General features: G+C 40.2%; 3 long non-coding RNA genes across 3 annotated transcripts; 1 reads left to right on the top strand and 2 right to left on the bottom strand.

The window, feature by feature from the left end:
- Nucleotides 1-1,249: 1,249 nt before the first annotated feature.
- Nucleotides 1,250-7,936, bottom strand: LOC310672303. Its single transcript, XR_014508509.1, has 2 exons — nucleotides 7,896-7,936; nucleotides 1,250-1,483 (listed from the first exon to the last, which is right to left on the bottom strand). It is a non-coding gene; the product is annotated as an uncharacterized lncRNA (long non-coding RNA).
- Nucleotides 4,366-7,467, bottom strand: LOC310672297. Its single transcript, XR_014508503.1, has 2 exons — nucleotides 6,678-7,467; nucleotides 4,366-4,995 (listed from the first exon to the last, which is right to left on the bottom strand). It is a non-coding gene; the product is annotated as an uncharacterized lncRNA (long non-coding RNA).
- On the top strand, nucleotides 7,934-15,794 carry LOC310672299. The gene is made up of 2 exons (XR_014508505.1): nucleotides 7,934-8,021; nucleotides 15,516-15,794. It is a non-coding gene; the product is annotated as an uncharacterized lncRNA (long non-coding RNA).
- The last annotated feature ends 873 nt before the right edge of the window (nucleotides 15,795-16,667 follow it).

The raw sequence follows: 16,667 nt of genomic DNA, 5'->3' as shown, positions 1-16,667 counted from the left end.
CATGACCCATTCCAGACTTCCAAGCCTTTATCCAAGCACAACCTGGTTGGCTGGCACTCCATATGAAGTCAAAGTTGCAAGTTATGGTCTGCTTCCTATGGAGCAATGCTTCCAGTCCTGGGTATTTTCTGGCTACAGTGCTTTAAAGTCCTAAGAGGATAGCATTTGATCATGACTGACCTCCAGTTCAGTCAGTGACCCAAAGATGAAAACGTTATGGATCCTATTACAAAGCTCATCTCAAAAAAATCAATAAGCCATCTCAGTATATTATAAATCGATCAGTTGTCCTTATAAATGTTAAAAGGCTGCTCGATAGGCAGCCAGTTGCCCTATTTATTTACATATAGACAACTGAGCTAGCTATTCATCTAATATCGAAGCTGATTCTTGACTAGTTCTTTCCTGAGGAGCCCATGTCATGGAATGCAAAGGTTATAGGTTATAGATCCAAAAGCTCAAAAGCCTGAGAATCAGTGCATATCCTGTGAGACTGTGGATGATTGAGATGAATATCTCTGAGATCTGGGGATAGAGTGAGGCAGTAGCTCCCCCGGTGCCCTGGCCTATGGCCACTAGACCATGCCACCATGTTCCCAACAACACTTTAAAATGGGTCCACCCAGTTGCCTGTGGGGAACAGACAAGCAGGGCCTGAACACGACAGCACGCTCCCCTCTTGTGGTTTCTAGCAACTGGTATCCAGAAGCATTGCTGCCTCCAGCCATGGAGGCAGAGCACAGCCACCATGGCTAGTAACCATTAATAGTCCTCTCCTCCATGAATTTGCCCTATTCTCTTTTAAAGCCATCCAACTTGATGGCAATCACTGCTTCCGGGGGGGGGGGGGCGTGTTCCAGTTTAACTATGTGCTGCGTTAAGAAGTATTTTCTTTTATCTGTCCCGAATCTTCCAAGATTCAGCTTCCACAAGTTCTAGTGTCATGGTGAGGCTTCCTCCTTTGAACGGTGTGCATACATGCAGGGGAGGAAGAGAATTTGCTTGAGTTTACCTTCACCCCATTTTCTGTGGTTATGCACACTATACGACCTAAAACATGGCAGCTGGTTTCATTGCCTTTTTCTCAAGCTAGCACTGTGACTGCCTGGAAATGTACCTCAAATGAGGATGTGAGCATTGCCTACACAAAAAGGAAAGGGGTGATGAGAGTGACTAAAGAGCAATTACTCACTCTTCTCCAAAGTACAAAAGCGAGGATGAAATTGACTGGCAGCAGATTTCAAGGAAATAAAAGGAAGGAGGTTTGTTTATTCTAGCATTCATTGCCAGCGGATATTGTGAGGAGTAGTGTTACGGTTGGATTTAAAAGCAGTGTGAAAGGTTCATTGAGAACAGGTCTCTCAAAGATGCTTTGCCAAGATGATCAGGAATATGACCTCATTTCAAACAAGCCTTGAGCTCTTGTTCATTGGAAGGGACATGGCAAAGCTCTCCTGGTTCAACTTGCTGCATGCTTTCTCCACTGCAATATACATAAATACGTCTCAGTGAATCTGGTTAACCCAAGTGGGGGTTGCAAGAAATGATGCACCATGAAGAGTGATTCTGTTCAAGAAGTCCATCCTGACCTGGTTTTCTATTGCCAGGCTCCCCCTGCTCCCCAAACATTCAGTCATCATTCTTTGGCCCCATAATGCAGTCTTCATTCAGCTGTAAATGGGTTTCCCCAACTCCCATCCCTTTAGTTGTTGTTTTTTTTGGGGGGGATTATATACTAAATATTTTTTCGTACTTCTGCACATTTGTGGGTTTTTCATTGCTGGCATGATGATGGTGCCATAAAGATCACTATTAGCAAATATAAGTGGGAATGCCGCTGTATATAGTGTTTCTGTTCAGGATTCCAGCCACTTCACTCCATCCCCCTCCCCAGCTTTCTGTTTCTTTCCCCATCAGCATCCCATGGCAATCCAGCAACCAGCTGAACAAAATCTGGGTCTTGATTCAGGCGCATGGCACACATTTAACTCTTTCCCACCAAAATAAAAGGGACTTTAAAATGCCACACGTTAGTTGTTTCATGCCCAAGGTTTGCTCAACGCTCAAATTCTGGCTGCATCAGTCAGAATTTGCTCTTCACTTTACTGGAACAAACTACCCAATGAAAGGTCTGTGCACTATTAGGGACATTAAAAAAAATTAACAAGATCTGACATTATCAAAGCTATTCTTTTGCTTACAGCAAGTATAAATGATGTGTTTTCAGACTTTCAAGCTTAATTCATTCAGACATTAAGCTACTGAAAAGCCTTTACTCCACAGCGACACATGCTTATTTTTTTACAAAGATGTTGAAAGCTGACAATAGCAAAACACCATATCATTTTTCAATTCTTATTGTACTGTTTGTTGAAGGCAAAAGCTGCAAATTTATTCATTTCCCTGTGATCTTCGGAAGAAGGGCAGTCTATAAATTTAATAAACAAACAAAAAAGACACCTTCAGCAAAGTGTTGCACTATTCAAGTCAGACCCTAACCCTATTCCATAATATTTAATCCAATCTATCCCCCCCCCCCTCCACTGCCAACAATCAGTCAACATTCCATGGCTACTGAGCATGGCTGGCCTCAGAGGGCTGCCCCCTCCTACCTTAGGGTTTTATACTTCTGCAAAACTTGGGGTTGGCCCAATGCTGCTGATCCTCTAGTGCATGGGTCCTCAAACTACAGTGTGTGGGCCACATCTGGCCCACCAGGTTCCTGAACCCGGCCTGCCTGCTGTCTAACGGGTCTACGTGTTTCCATCTCCCCCCCCCCCACTGCTTGCCGGGACCGGAACTGACGTCAGGAACATGATGTCGCCCATGTGAGGCAATTGCTACTTGTGCAGCGTGGAGGAGAGGAGAGGAGGGAGGGGCGCGAGCGAGTGAAGCGGAAAGGAAAGGACGGAAGAAGCTGGTAAGTGACATCACAGGTGCCATCATGAGGAGCCTTTTGCTGCCATTCAGAGAGGGAAGGGAAGGGAGGTTAAAAAAAACACACACACACTCATCTTCCCCTTCTTTCGCCTCAAAGGAGAGCTTGGCTGGGCTCGTGGTGGCCACACTCCGGGGTGAGGGAAACCAGGGCGGGCCTAGCCTAGCCTGCGCTGGGAGAGACGGCTTTTACTTTTACCTCAGCCAAGGCACCATTCTCATTTCTCTCCCCCCCCCCCACCCACGGTGAGATTTATTAGTATTTTGTGAAGTAGCAAACAAGAAAACTGAACATCACAAGAAATCAAACAAGGTTATACTCAACATAGACAATTGTCTCCTCAGATTGTGAGGTATTTCCCCCTTCTTCATGAAGCTGAGTAAGACCAGGGGAGGACTCTTTGACAAACATGGAACCAGATATTGTCCATCTCAATAGCTAAAAGCAGGGCTATACTTCCCATTGAAATACTTATAAGTTTATGTTGATTTAAATCATTCTTCATTTTAAATACAGTGGTGCCCCGCAAGACGAATGCCTCGCAAGACGGAAAACCCACAAGACGAAAGGGTTTTCCGTCTGCAGAGGCGCTTCGCAAGACGAATTTCCCTATGGGCTTGCTTTGCAAGACGAAAAATGACGAAAATTTTCGGGGGGGGGGGTTCACTCCAAAACCCCTTTTTCTGAATTGCTAATCCCCCAAGCCTTAAAAAGCCGTTTTTAGCCCTTAAAATGTCAATAGCGCTAATAGCGCTACTCCGTCAATGGGCTTGATTCGCAGGACGAAAAAACCGCAAGACGAAAAGACCCGCGGAACGGATTCTTTTCGTCTTGCGAGGCACCACTGTATTGTATTGCTTTTTCCTGTTTTTTGTGCACCACAAATAAAATATGTGCAGTGTGCATAGGAATTCGTTCATATTTTTTACAAACTATAGTCTGACCCCCAACAATGTCTGAGGGACAGTGAACTGGTCCCGTTTAAAAAGTTTGAGGACCCCTGCTCTGGTGCGAGGATCCTGCCATTTTTGCCTCATAAGCAAAAGTGTTCATTTCTGAACATCAGAAAAAGAAGAAGCTATTATTAGTGTACCTAAGAGAAAGTATATCAAATTTTACTAAAGTTTCTAACTTTGTCTTCTACTGTAGATTGTTCCAAAAGCTTCAGGGACACAGAGGTACTCGTATCCTGAGGACTTTCATTAGCTTGTCCGATCTTAATTCAGTAGCTACTGAAAGCCTTCACAGTTTCTCCCAGTTCCTGTTCAACGAGTTTCCATTCACTGTGTTTTAAAGTGTGATTATAAACAGCTCTCTTGATTATTTGTTTTATGTAACTGTTCTAGAGCTTCTGATTGCTTCCTTGATTAGGAGCTTGATTGTATTATTGGTTTTTGAGTATCATAAAAAGGGAGTCAGATGTTGGCTGCCATTCAACACTTTTATTGCTATTTTTTGTGTTTCCCCTTTGAGATACAGTATTACCTCCAAGTTCAAAAAGCAGGTTATACAAAGAGAAATGCCACCCCTCTCCCAGTTCATCTGCTACAATGTTCCGCATTAAATCCACACAATGCTTTTTGAGTTCTGCAAATGATTTGAAATGTTTACATGGAACATGTGTTCCCAATCCCTTGGGTCATAACTTTGAACAAGACATTTACCACCTACTCCAATGATGATGATGATGATGATGATGACTTATTAGACACTTGTTATCCAAAGACCTACAAGTAACTGGCCAATATGTATGATTGGATGCTACTGCAGTATCAAAGCATGCGTGTATTTCAGTGTAATGATGATAGTAAGTCACAGCTTTCACCCTGATATCAGTATTTCAATGTAAAAATCCCCACAATGCAGTATTATTGCTATTCTTAATGACCTCAGGTTTTTTACATCCAGAATGTCCTGGTAGGATGGCTGAAAATAACAACACAGTCCGCTTGGAATTAAATTATAGTTCTTTGTTCTGGACTGCATGTCGAAAGGAGGGCTTATTGAAGTGGTTGTATGCAGAGATACCAAAGAAGGATGTCAAAAACACCGGAGCTCTAGTGCTTTATTAAGGAAAAGGTGTAGACTTTTTATTTATTGAGGAACTCATTTTAGTGATTTACTGTAATCATTTCATTATTATGTCCCGTTAAATAATATGTAATAATAATACCTCCCGCCAATTTTGTTAGTCATGTCATTTTTAAAAACTTATGTGTGCACAATTTTGTAACAAGAAAATAATTTAATAAATAAATAAATTATGCATCAAGTTTAAAAACCTACAAAATGGTTAAAAGCAACGACCATCAAAATTTAACACATCAATACATAAAACAAAACACCACCCTTCACATAAAACAAACAAAAACTGACACCCCTGTTTCCTGTTAACTGGTGGGAGCTGCAAAGGCATACAGGAGGAAGAGAGAGGTCTGTCCCTGCCCACTATCCTAGTGCCAGCAGCTTTCCTCTAAGAGAATATCATGCTTTTCTGAGATGTGCCCTGAGGGTGGTAGTGGGGAAGCACTGCAGTTCCATCAGCAACATATGCATATATGACATCAGAAGACCATAAAACAAAACAAGTAACTCACCACCTGCATGAAATTTCCCCCATCTCTTTCCTAAACATATAGGGCCATGCATTACCAATACATTGCATCATTTCAGAAATACAAGGTGAGACATACAATGGCATGGCAGGCTGGCATTTATCGCCCAGGAAAAAGGCTTTGTATTTGCACTCATTATTTTAGCTGAATGGTTGTAAGCATATACCCAAGATATCTTAAGTGCCAACTTAAAAAGGTAAACTCTGAATTTGATGAAATTGCATTGAGTTACATGAAAGTGCATGTATCATATAAGGGACATACATTAGAAATCAGCATTGGTTATGGTTTCCTCGTGAGTGTATATGCTCAGCAGCAAATCAATGCGTCCTTGTGCAAAATGTTATGCAGCATTTAAATGGCTTAGTCTTTTTCTGCTGATCTTTGGGATCTCCAAATAGCTTTTCAAATCTCCAGAATATCAAGCTAGTTTGGAAAACAGAATGGTTGTTTGGCGTCCTTCTTGTCTTATTTTGTCTGAGCTGGGCTTGCCCATCCCTAATTGTTCCTGGCAAAATGGGACACAGCATGCTCAGAATTAGTTAATGGAGCATGAAATCTTACCTGCAGATGCTGTGAATCCAGCAAGTGGATGTAAGCTATCAATCAGGTCCAAGAGCAGCCTGCTTCATTGCACATTCTCAATAGTTTGTATTCTTGCTTGCAACATTCACATCACCCTTATCATCCAGGGACTGGTGAGCTTGGATAACTCATTGTATGCATTTTGCTGAGGGTTGTATTCCCGCCCCGCCCCCCATTCTTTTTCTTTTGGTAAGCCACTTCCACATTATATGAATAACCTTTTCAATCAAGTCTGCTCCTCTTGATAAGAAATAAAACTGGGGGAGAGCCCATCTTTAAAAATGTATATATTTATAAAGCATTCAGTAAACGCACAGTTTTTCTGGGGACAACTCTATTACACCTTATTATTTTTTAATACTGGAGTTTTTCCTGTTTCAAATGGCATGATAAACATATCTATCCTTCCTTGTCAATTCTGATTACATGTCATATTTGAAGTCTAAAATGTAGAATTGCACCTGTCCTGTTTAGCTTCTGTAATTGTGAATTTCATTTTGTTACCTCCATAAAATTTGAAAGAAGTTTTATAAGGATACTAATTGTGGACCCGGTACTTCAGAACTTCTCAATTCTGTGATGTTATCCCATGGGCAGCTGGACTCAGGTATCTAACCTGACTAGACAAGGTTCATATACTTTAGGTGTGATGATGACAGGGCAGGGCTAGGAATCAATTTAAATATTTATTATTCGTAAAAAATTAACTGTGTGGGCAACTATTTGTGTTCTTACTTGGTGCATACCAACAACATATTAGGGCAGGAGGGAAACACTACTGCTGTAACTGTGGTCATTTGTAAGTTTGCAAATTAGAGGGAGATAAATGTGATTCCATTTCAAATCAAGTCACATCTCCCTGTGTTGTGTTGCCAGCCCTCCCTACCATATTCTTCTTATTTGATTGCTAGGGAAGGAGGTAGTGGTTCCTGTAGAAAAAAATGGAAAGTAACATTCCCTTTTTGAAGTCCTTGGGCCTCTGAAGAACACAACATAGAATCTGTCAGATGTATACTTGTTTTGTATTTACTTGAAAGGTAATCTCTTTTTAGAAAATGGGTAGGCATGTTAAGTGACCTAAGTTTCAAAACACATATTTGGCAAATACCTTGCAAAAGGTTTTTTTTAAGCCAGGTGTTTTAGGTTAGCACTTAATAAAAAGCCTGTACACACAACTGCCATGATGAAAACCCACTTAATAAATACAAGCAAAGTTTATATGGTAAAGCAACACTACAGCAGGACCACTGGGATTCTACCAGCCAAATCTGATACACTTGTATGGTAGTGTTTCACTCTCCCCACTGTCCTGAGTGGTACAGGTTTTACAGTGCAATCTTATTTAGAAGTCTCACTGCATCCAATGTGGCTTACTCTCTATTAGAATATTGGGTTGCAGCCTTCATTTTTTTCCCGAAGAAGCCGAGACCACTGGAGACTTATGCTGCTTTTGTAAAGTCTGTTTTCCTATATCTAGTATACTCTGTAGAACATACCGAAAACAATTGAAAACAGAGTTCTAAGGAAGACAACACAACCAATAATACACATCGCATTGCCAAAGAGCAATTGCTCTTTGCGCTGCTTCACTTCAAAATGAGGTAAGCCAGGCCCATCGGGGACAGGGGTACTCCTGCTCCTTCTGCTGAGTGGAGCTCTTGGCTTCTGCCCCAAAGTCCTGCCCTGACACTGCTTTCACAGCATTAAAAAATATAACTAGTGTAAAAAGAAGCAGAGTGAGAGCACTCTATACCCACCTTCTGTCTAAAAGTGCTCCTACTAGTGCTACATATCTGTGGGGATCCAAAATTCCAAGATTTCTCCAAGGATTCCAAGTGACCTCACAGTCAGATGGCTCAGGAGGTTGGAATGGTCCAGAATAGGTAGGTGAGCTTGCCATCCCCAATCGAAGCAAAGGTTAAGGGGATTTGGTGAATAATGACCTATATACTATTAAAAACAGGGTGTACTGAAAAATTCTTCCATATTTGGGGGGGGGGCAACACGAGAACGGGCCTTCTCTGCAGTGGCTCCCCATCTATGGAATGCTCTCCCCAGGGCAGTTCGCCTGGCGCCTTCATTATACACCTTTTCCTTTTCAACCAGACCTTAGGTTGATTTGAATGACATACTATGCCCTTTTAAAATGTGTTTTTTTTGGGGGGTTATTGGGTTATTGTTTTTTTTTTGTTTTTTTTTTGTTTTTTTTTTAGTTTTTTATTTATACAACAAGAAAGACAAACAAACAAACACCAAACACGAATACCAAACCATACACTAATCACAAAAACAACCATAGACACACAATACTCCTAGCAGACAGTAAAACATCTATTGGTCTTAACACTAAAGACCCGACCTCCCGTCCATTCCATACTTCAAATTCATATTACTTATTGCCCATACACATTTTTTCTTATAATTAAACTTATTCTCATTAAATCTAATTTCTTATATCTACCTTACTACCATTACTGAAGTTCCTCGAATGCTGCAACAGAATTTAAACTACTATATTTATTTTTCAAATATTCTTTGAAAACCTCCCATTTAGAAACAAATTCCTGTTTTGATTTATTCTTTATTTTTTCTGATAAACCATCTAATTCAGCATATTCTGTCAGCTTTTGGATCCAATCTTGAATAGAGGGGATTTCATTACTCTTCCATTTTGCTGCGATCAAAACTCTTGCTGCCGCCGTGGCATATAAAAAGATACCCTTCCTCTTTTGTGGAATATCCAAATCTGTTATTCCTAGGAGGTAGGCCTCTGGTTTTTTATTGAAAGAGATCTTTAGCATTTTTTGCAGCTCTGCATGTATACTCTCCCAGAATGCCTGTATTTTCCTACATATCCACCACATATGGAAGAATGTTCCTGAGTCTCCGCATCTCCAACAGTTACTTGATACATTCTTGTACATTTTTGAAAGCTTCCATGGTGTTAGATACCATCGATGTTGCATTTTTTGAAAGTTCTCTCTAATCGTGTAACAATTTGTGAATTTCCAATTGATCTTCCATAAATTTTCCCATTGGGCCATGGTTATTGAGTGGCCAAAATCCTGGGACCACCTCACCATTGCCACTGTTTCCTCCTCCTCCTTGACCATCCAGTCAAGGAGGAGTCGGTAAGTTTTGGAAAGGGTTTTTCTTTTAGAATTTACAAGATCAGATTCAAATCGGGAAATTTCTGTTGAGAACCCCTTTTGTTTGTCAGATTTAAATTTTTCAAATAACTGATGGTATTGGAACCAGTCTGAAATGTGGTCTCTTATTTCCTCAAAGTTTTTTAATTTTATTTGGTTATCTTCATTTTTTAGAAGTATTTTATATGTTGGCCAGCTTTCCTGAGTATTTTTTCGTTTTACTGCTATGGCTTCTACTGGAGAAGTCCACCATGGGATTTTAGGCTCCATCAGGTCTTTATATTTTTCCCAAACAGCAAAGAGTGATTTTCTTATTATATGGTTGGTAAAGTTTTTATGAATTTTCGCTTTTCCATATATTAGGTAGGCGTGCCATCCCCAACGGTTGTCAAAACCTTCCAGGTCCAAGAGGTCCGAATCCTGCAACGTGCACCAATCTTTTATCCAGGTGAAACAGGCTGCCTCGTAATAAAGTTTTAGGTCGGGTAGGGAAAAGCCTCCTCTCTCTTTTATGTCTATTAAGATCAGGTGTTTAATCCTAGGTTTCTTCCCTTCCCACAGGAATTTGGAAATTTCTCTTTGCCATATCTTGAGACAACCTGCTTCGCCCAGTATTGGAATCATTTGAAATAAAAAGATTAATTTTGGAAGCACATTCATCTTTATAATGGAAATCCTACCCAGAAATGTTAATTTTAGTTTACTCCAGGTTACAAAGTTTTTTCTAATCTCTAACCAAGTTTTGGTGTAATTATCCTGGAATAAATTTATGTTCTTGGGGGTGATCCAAATACCCAGGTATTTCGCTTTTGAGGAGATTTTCAGGCCCAATGTTTTTTCTAAATCGTCCTTTTCTTCTGTGGTTACATTTTTAACAAGCATTTTTGTTTTTGTTATATTCAGCTTAAAGCCTGCCACTTCTCCGAATTCTTTAATCAATTCCAGCACTCTGGAAAAGAGTATTGGGTTATTGTTTTATTTTTATTAGGTATTTTGAGGTTTTATGTTAATTTTATTCTGTGACCCCTGGGTATAGGGTGGCATATAAACTCAATAAATAATAATAATAATAATAATAATAATAATAATAATATCCACTCCATCACCCATTTTTTTTAAAAAGGGTTTCCAGATAGAAAGGTTGAGTCTATAATAGTAATCTAAGTGATAGTAATGTAAAGGCCCGAGCTTTGAATTCCACTTTCTGTTGGCATTCATGGTCTGTAATAGCATGCCAGAATCACCTTGCAGGAATGGCAGTAGTATTAGGTATGCTTCACTAGCTAGCTGAGCTCTGAAGTCTCCAATTTATTGCTTCACAGCACAATGTATGACTGGAAGCCTCAATATTCTGGCCAAGGAACTCTGTTTTTAGGAATCTTAGGCGTCTTTATTTCCACACAATACTCTTCTAATGTCTTCGGAAACATTTGGGTAATGCATATCAGCGTCATATACACAAATGGTATGGAAAATGTAGAAAACATTCAACAATCCTTATGTTGTTTCCGTATAAAGTAACAATATGGATGGCGGGGAAGGAGGGGGGTAGGAATTGGGACATAGTTTATCTGGATGACCAAAAATGTGAGATAAGCAAGATTCAGACAACTGGGGCCATGGGCTCCATGCAGCGTGCATGGCCCTGGCACCAAAATTTGTGGGTGCCTGGCCCCTTCATGGGGAATTTTGTGGGTGCTCAGGCACCCAGGGCCCCAGGGAGTTGGCACCTATGAGTTACACTGTGTGGGAGGATATTATTATGTATTTTAGTAATGATTATTACTGTGAATCTGATGGAGTGCTTTCTGCATTTATGTTAGTTATCATCACAGCAACACCATGTGACAAATCACTAAGTTTGGGTTTATCTCTCTCTCTCTCTCTCTCTCTCTCTCTCTCTCACACACACACACACACACACACATCACTTCCCACTACAAAAAGTCCCAAAGTGAATTGAAACCAAAGTAAATATACAACAATGAAAGTACATAAGCATGTTAAAACACAGTTGACTACAAATATTCAATAACTGGTGCCACCTATCCCCTTTTTGTTGTACTGGTGGGGGAAAGGGACATGGACTAAAATGCCACTAGGCAAGTGGATGACTGTTTAAGAAAGATGTGTGGGCTCAAAACTCCCATGTCTAAATCCTATCCACAAGACCATTCTCAGTGCTTTGAGTGATGATGGTAATTTATCCCGCAGGGTTTAAATTGCAAGAAAATAGTCATAAAGAGTAGCCAGCTCTAATGACCACATTCCTTATTTTGGTATCCTTTAAAAGCCCTTTCTTTTTGGTTGATTTAAAGAATATTTACGGTTTCATTTTGTACAAGTTGTTCCTCTTTTAACTTTCTAGAATTCTAAAACATTGCTTTACATTTATTTTCAGTTTGATAAGAATCAAAGCCCACTCAAAGCTAGTTGAAATATGGAAAATTTCAGATTATTGGGAACTGTGGGAGAGATTTCACAGAATATTTTCTGGGGAGAGAGACAGAATTCTTCAAAAGTTTGGGAGGAGGGCACAGACACAAAAAGAAAATCTGGGTCAAAATTTATCATGTATGTTCTTCTGTAGCGGGGAGGGGGGAAGAGTCCACAAAGGATATGTTTTTCCTATCTGTAGCTTATTTTAGACCTGTCTCCTCACCACCACCACCACCACCACCTGTTTGCTCTTGAGTCCCTTCCAGGTCAACGTCAATGGCAGCCAAGAGTTGAATATAAATATAGTCCCTCATACTTTGTGGGGACTTTGCTAGCTTACTGATAAACGCCACAAACCTTACCAACAAAGTCTACAACTCTTCCAACTCCTTCCCTGTCATGGTGTTTGGTCTTGTATTACAGCATAAAAAGTCTCCTATTTGAAAGGAACAAAACCCCCACTAAAGCATAAGAAGGAACATTTGCAGCGCTTCAGTAGGCCACTTTTTGTATTGTGTACAGGTGTGGTAAATGCCAAATCAATAAGTCTTCAAATTACAATTGACTTTTAAAAAAAATTGAACAAACTGCTTTGAGATGGTTTTAAAGAAAAATGACACTGCTTATTTTCACCAAGAATTATTTTCATTGCATAAATCTCAGGTTGTACTATATTTTAAGGTTACACGGTGAGTCATTTCGTAAACTACTAATGCTCTCTCTGCTTCTATAATATTCTGTTACAATGTTCCAGCCTTACACCTGCGTGCCAAAATTATGTCAACCGCATGAAAGAGGGAAACGGGGATTCTGTTTCAATAACTGAAAAGAAGCCAACGATGTAATTGCTACAGAAACTTTAATTAGAAATCATTAACTGTTAATGCTTTTTAAAGACTGAAAGCATTACTTTTGGTGAACCACAGCATCCAGTCGTGTCATTCACATTCTAGACAAGCTTTTAGATTTTGTTCCACAGAAATTAAGGTGACAGCATAAAAGCCAACAATATCTATTTTCTAGTTTTCAATTTCTTACTTTGCAGAGCTCTCATTTGCCAATGCTCTTCAATTAACTAGATTCTATTTCCCAAAAAACGAGGGTGGTATCTAAATAGCAGGGTTTTGAGAAAGTTCTTGTCAAAGGTTCTGCAAACTTTTCTGCAAACACTGCACATTGCTACTGAAAACTTATTTTGGCTCTCAAAAGACATCTTTCCTATCTGTTATTTTTATTTATCTATGAATCATCTTTTAAGTGTTTGTCAAGGTGATTTACAAACATAATTAAAACAGCTAAAAGTAGTTTTAGTATAGAAAATAACTGAAAATAGGTTTAACAACAATACAAAATGAACATTTAGGAACCGCCCTGAAATCTATGGGTATAGGGCATTATACGAATTTAATAAATCATCATCATCAGAAAGGCACAGACCTTTTTATCCAGGTATCTCTGAGGCAAATCCTAAAGCTAGTTAAATTATCAATAATACCTAATTCCAAATGCATTAGGTGAAAGAAAACTTCATTGGAATCCATTTAATTCTAAGAGAAGTCATTGTGATCAAAGTGTTAGGGCATGCCTTGGTCAATCTAATTTATGGAGAAATATGGGTAGAATTCAATATACTGCTAAGAGTGCTATGGAGTGCTTTGCAAGTAGGGAATGAGGTTTGCTCTCAGAACAAAATGTTTCTCCCTCTTCTCCCACTGTGTGCCCCTTGTGCACCCCATAATACAGTTACAGGTTTCCCCCCAACCTATGTGACCGATGCGATTTTACATGCCTAACTAGTGTGAGATATAAACAAAGAAACAAAGAATCCACAACTCTCTTAAAATACACAGTTGTTTTGCTTTGCAATTGAATATTTGGGGAGGGGGAGGGGGACTTTGAACCTTGCCGTGATTAGGGTTTCCAAGTCAGGAACCTCCCAGATCCTGAGATTTCAAGACCCAAACTTGACACCTAGGGGCAGGCCCTGATTATTTTTCACTGAGCTCCCTGTCACCACTGAGCCCTGGAGAAGGAGGTTAATTGGGAGGCATTAACTGAGAGATGGGAAGAGGGAAGAACCGCCTCTCCCCGAGTCTGTGCAATATGCATCCAGTTTTTGCTGGCCAAAGTTTGCAAGCTGCATGCATTGTCTCCATAAGAAATAAATATGAAGATTCAAACCCTCCCTCTGCCACTGGGAAAGGGGGAGGGCAAGCAAACCAGGAGACTTCAGGTCAGCCCTAGAGGTCTGGCAACCCAGCTGTGAATTTCACTCATCCTGCTGGCCTGCTTTGTCATCCCATCTTCCCTGAAGCTGGAATCACATGCAATCTTATACTCCTCTGCTGCAAAATAAGCTCTATTCAGTTCAGTTGGGTTTACTCCCACCATATACGTGCATATGATTGTAGCCTCACCCATTTGTTGTGGGTTTTGGATTGTGGATCTTTGGGCCCTAAACATACATGGGTAATTTAGATTCAATTAGACCTGAAATCATTGTTGAATAAGCAGTTCTTTGTAGCACTCTACAAAAATATACCATGTCATTTCACAAAAGTTTTCTTCCCTCGTGAAAGAGTTTTGCATTTTTTCTGTCTCATTAGCGAGCTGCTTTAGAGTTGTTGTTTCGTTTGTTTGTTTAGAATTTCAGTGGATACGAGTGGTTTTGACTTACTTTACTGTTGCAAGGAGACCAATCTCTTTCTTTCTCCCTCTGTGTGTGTATCTTTCTCCAGTGCTCTGCAGCCTCCCCTGCTGCCCATGCTTCCTGGTCCAGAAAAGCCCATGGTAGGAGTTACCTAATGAAATCTTCCCTGGAATTTTGTTAAATCCTGGGAAACTGGGAGGCTGTCTACCAACTACCTGACATAAGTGTGCTCACTGATTTTGTTTGAAGGAAAGGCCTTCCTTTTACCTGCAAAAAACCTTTCTGCAAAGATTTATTTAAAAGCAGAAAGCAAAATGAGCCTGTCAGCTGCTCAGTAAGTGATCTCTCAACTTGCATGGTAAAGGTAAAGGACCCCTGGACGGTTAAATTCAGTCAAAGACTACTATGGGGTTGCGCCGCTCATCTTGCTTTCAGGCCAAGGGAGCCAGCATTTGTCCACAGACAGCTTTCCAGGTCATGTGGCCAGCATGACTAAACCACTTCTGGAGCAACGAAACACTGTGACAGAAACCAGAGCGCACGGAAATGCTGTTTACCATCCTGCCACAGCAGTACCTATTTATCTACTTGCACTGGCGTGCTTTCAAACTGCTAGGTTGGCAGGAGCAGGGACCGAGCAATGGGAGCTCACTCTGTCGTGGGGATTCAAACCACTGATCAGCAAGCCCAAGAGGCTTAGTGGTTTAGACCACAGCGCCACACACATCATGCTTACACCAACTTGCATGTTTACAGTAAAGCCCAGTGTAGGACATGTGGTTTTGAGGAAACAGAGTGCAGACCACTGGAGTGATGATTTGCGTGATGAAAAACAAAACCTCTTGGGTCACTTTGAAAGTGAGGTAAGCACGTCAGCAGGCCTGCGCCACACCCAGGAGAACGTTGCTCATTCACCCTTCCCCTTTTGATAATGTCTGAATGCAATTTCTTTTCTCATTAATTGACAGATAATGAGATGGTTAAATTAATGCAGGATTATTTTTTACCAGGTTGCTAGTTTTGGGTACTTTGGTCTCTTCTTTGCCTTCTCCTGTTGTTTTCAATACAGAGTTTATTTTTTTTTCTCCCCCTAAAGATATAAAACTGAGAATCTGAAATGTCCGTTTCATACTTTCCAGGTTTTCTCCAGATGAATGATATTGGAAAGAAGATAGGCAATTTTTGAGCTTGTCATGCTTAGAAAAGAAATTATTTGTGAATTTGAAGTCATTTGAAGTCGACAAATAAGTGCCTGCTTTTCCTCTCCTGATGCTCCTGTCAGTACCTTAGAAGCATCGCTAGGCAGACATTGTCAGATATTATGATGTCTGTCTCTCGTCTTCTAGAAGATTACTTTATTTCTGGCTATTTGTCAAAATGATTTGTGGCCTTATTAAAGTACTTGGATCAGTACCAAATTCTACAGCTGAGCTGATTTTGTTTGTTTTTTCATTTTAAAACAAAAATAGTTTTTTCTTTAAAAAAAGCTTTTCTGTGAATAAAGGATATTTCATTCTTGATAATGAAAATGTAATAATTTCCCACGTCATTTTGTTGACTGTTCTTGTCAATGTAGATAAACAGTGGGGGGAAATCATTAAAAGTCAGCAGACCTAAGTCATTTTGGCTATCAAAAGATGGCCACAATTGTTGATAAGATTATTTTTTAAAAAATTTAAAATGTATGTACTGTATTACAGTCAACTGCTTCTCCAAAGGATGCTTTCATATATACTTGGGTCTAACTTCTTCTTCTCCTTCTTTAGCTTCATTTTGTCTGCTGATATTTGTGGCACCATCAAAGCAGAAATCAGTAATGTACTGGTAAACTAACTCAAATGTAACGAAGGTTGTTTCCAGAGAGGAGGTTTATAGCACAATTATGTTACTTTTGTACCCCTTCAACCAAGGAAAACTGCATAGAGCTTTTCTCTCACCCTCTTGCCTTGTGGTCAAAAAAAGATACAGAATAAACTTCTCCCTCCCTCCCTTTTTTACATGCACAAACATACATACACACACACCCCTCAAAAAAAACCAGACTCAGAAACAAATAATGTGTTGTTTTCATTGGCTTAGGATGGGGGACCATAGGCCTGCCCTGCCATTTTTCTTTTATTGCTTTTGAGGGCTCTCCTGTTTTAGTCCTGCTAGTGATTTTTATGATTGGCTAAGCAGAGATCTGGGACATGGGTGGCGCTGTGGGTTAAACCACAGAGCTTAGGACTTGCCGATCAGAAGGTCAGCGGTTCGAATCCCCGAAGAGCTCTCGTTGCTCGGTCCCTGCTCCT

This window comes from Podarcis tiliguerta, assembly GCF_965153285.1.
Source record: "Podarcis tiliguerta genome assembly, chromosome: 2".
NCBI lineage: Eukaryota > Metazoa > Chordata > Lepidosauria > Squamata > Lacertidae > Podarcis > Podarcis tiliguerta.
Note: the sequence above shows the minus strand (reverse complement) of the source record. Positions and strands in the feature narration are given on the sequence as shown.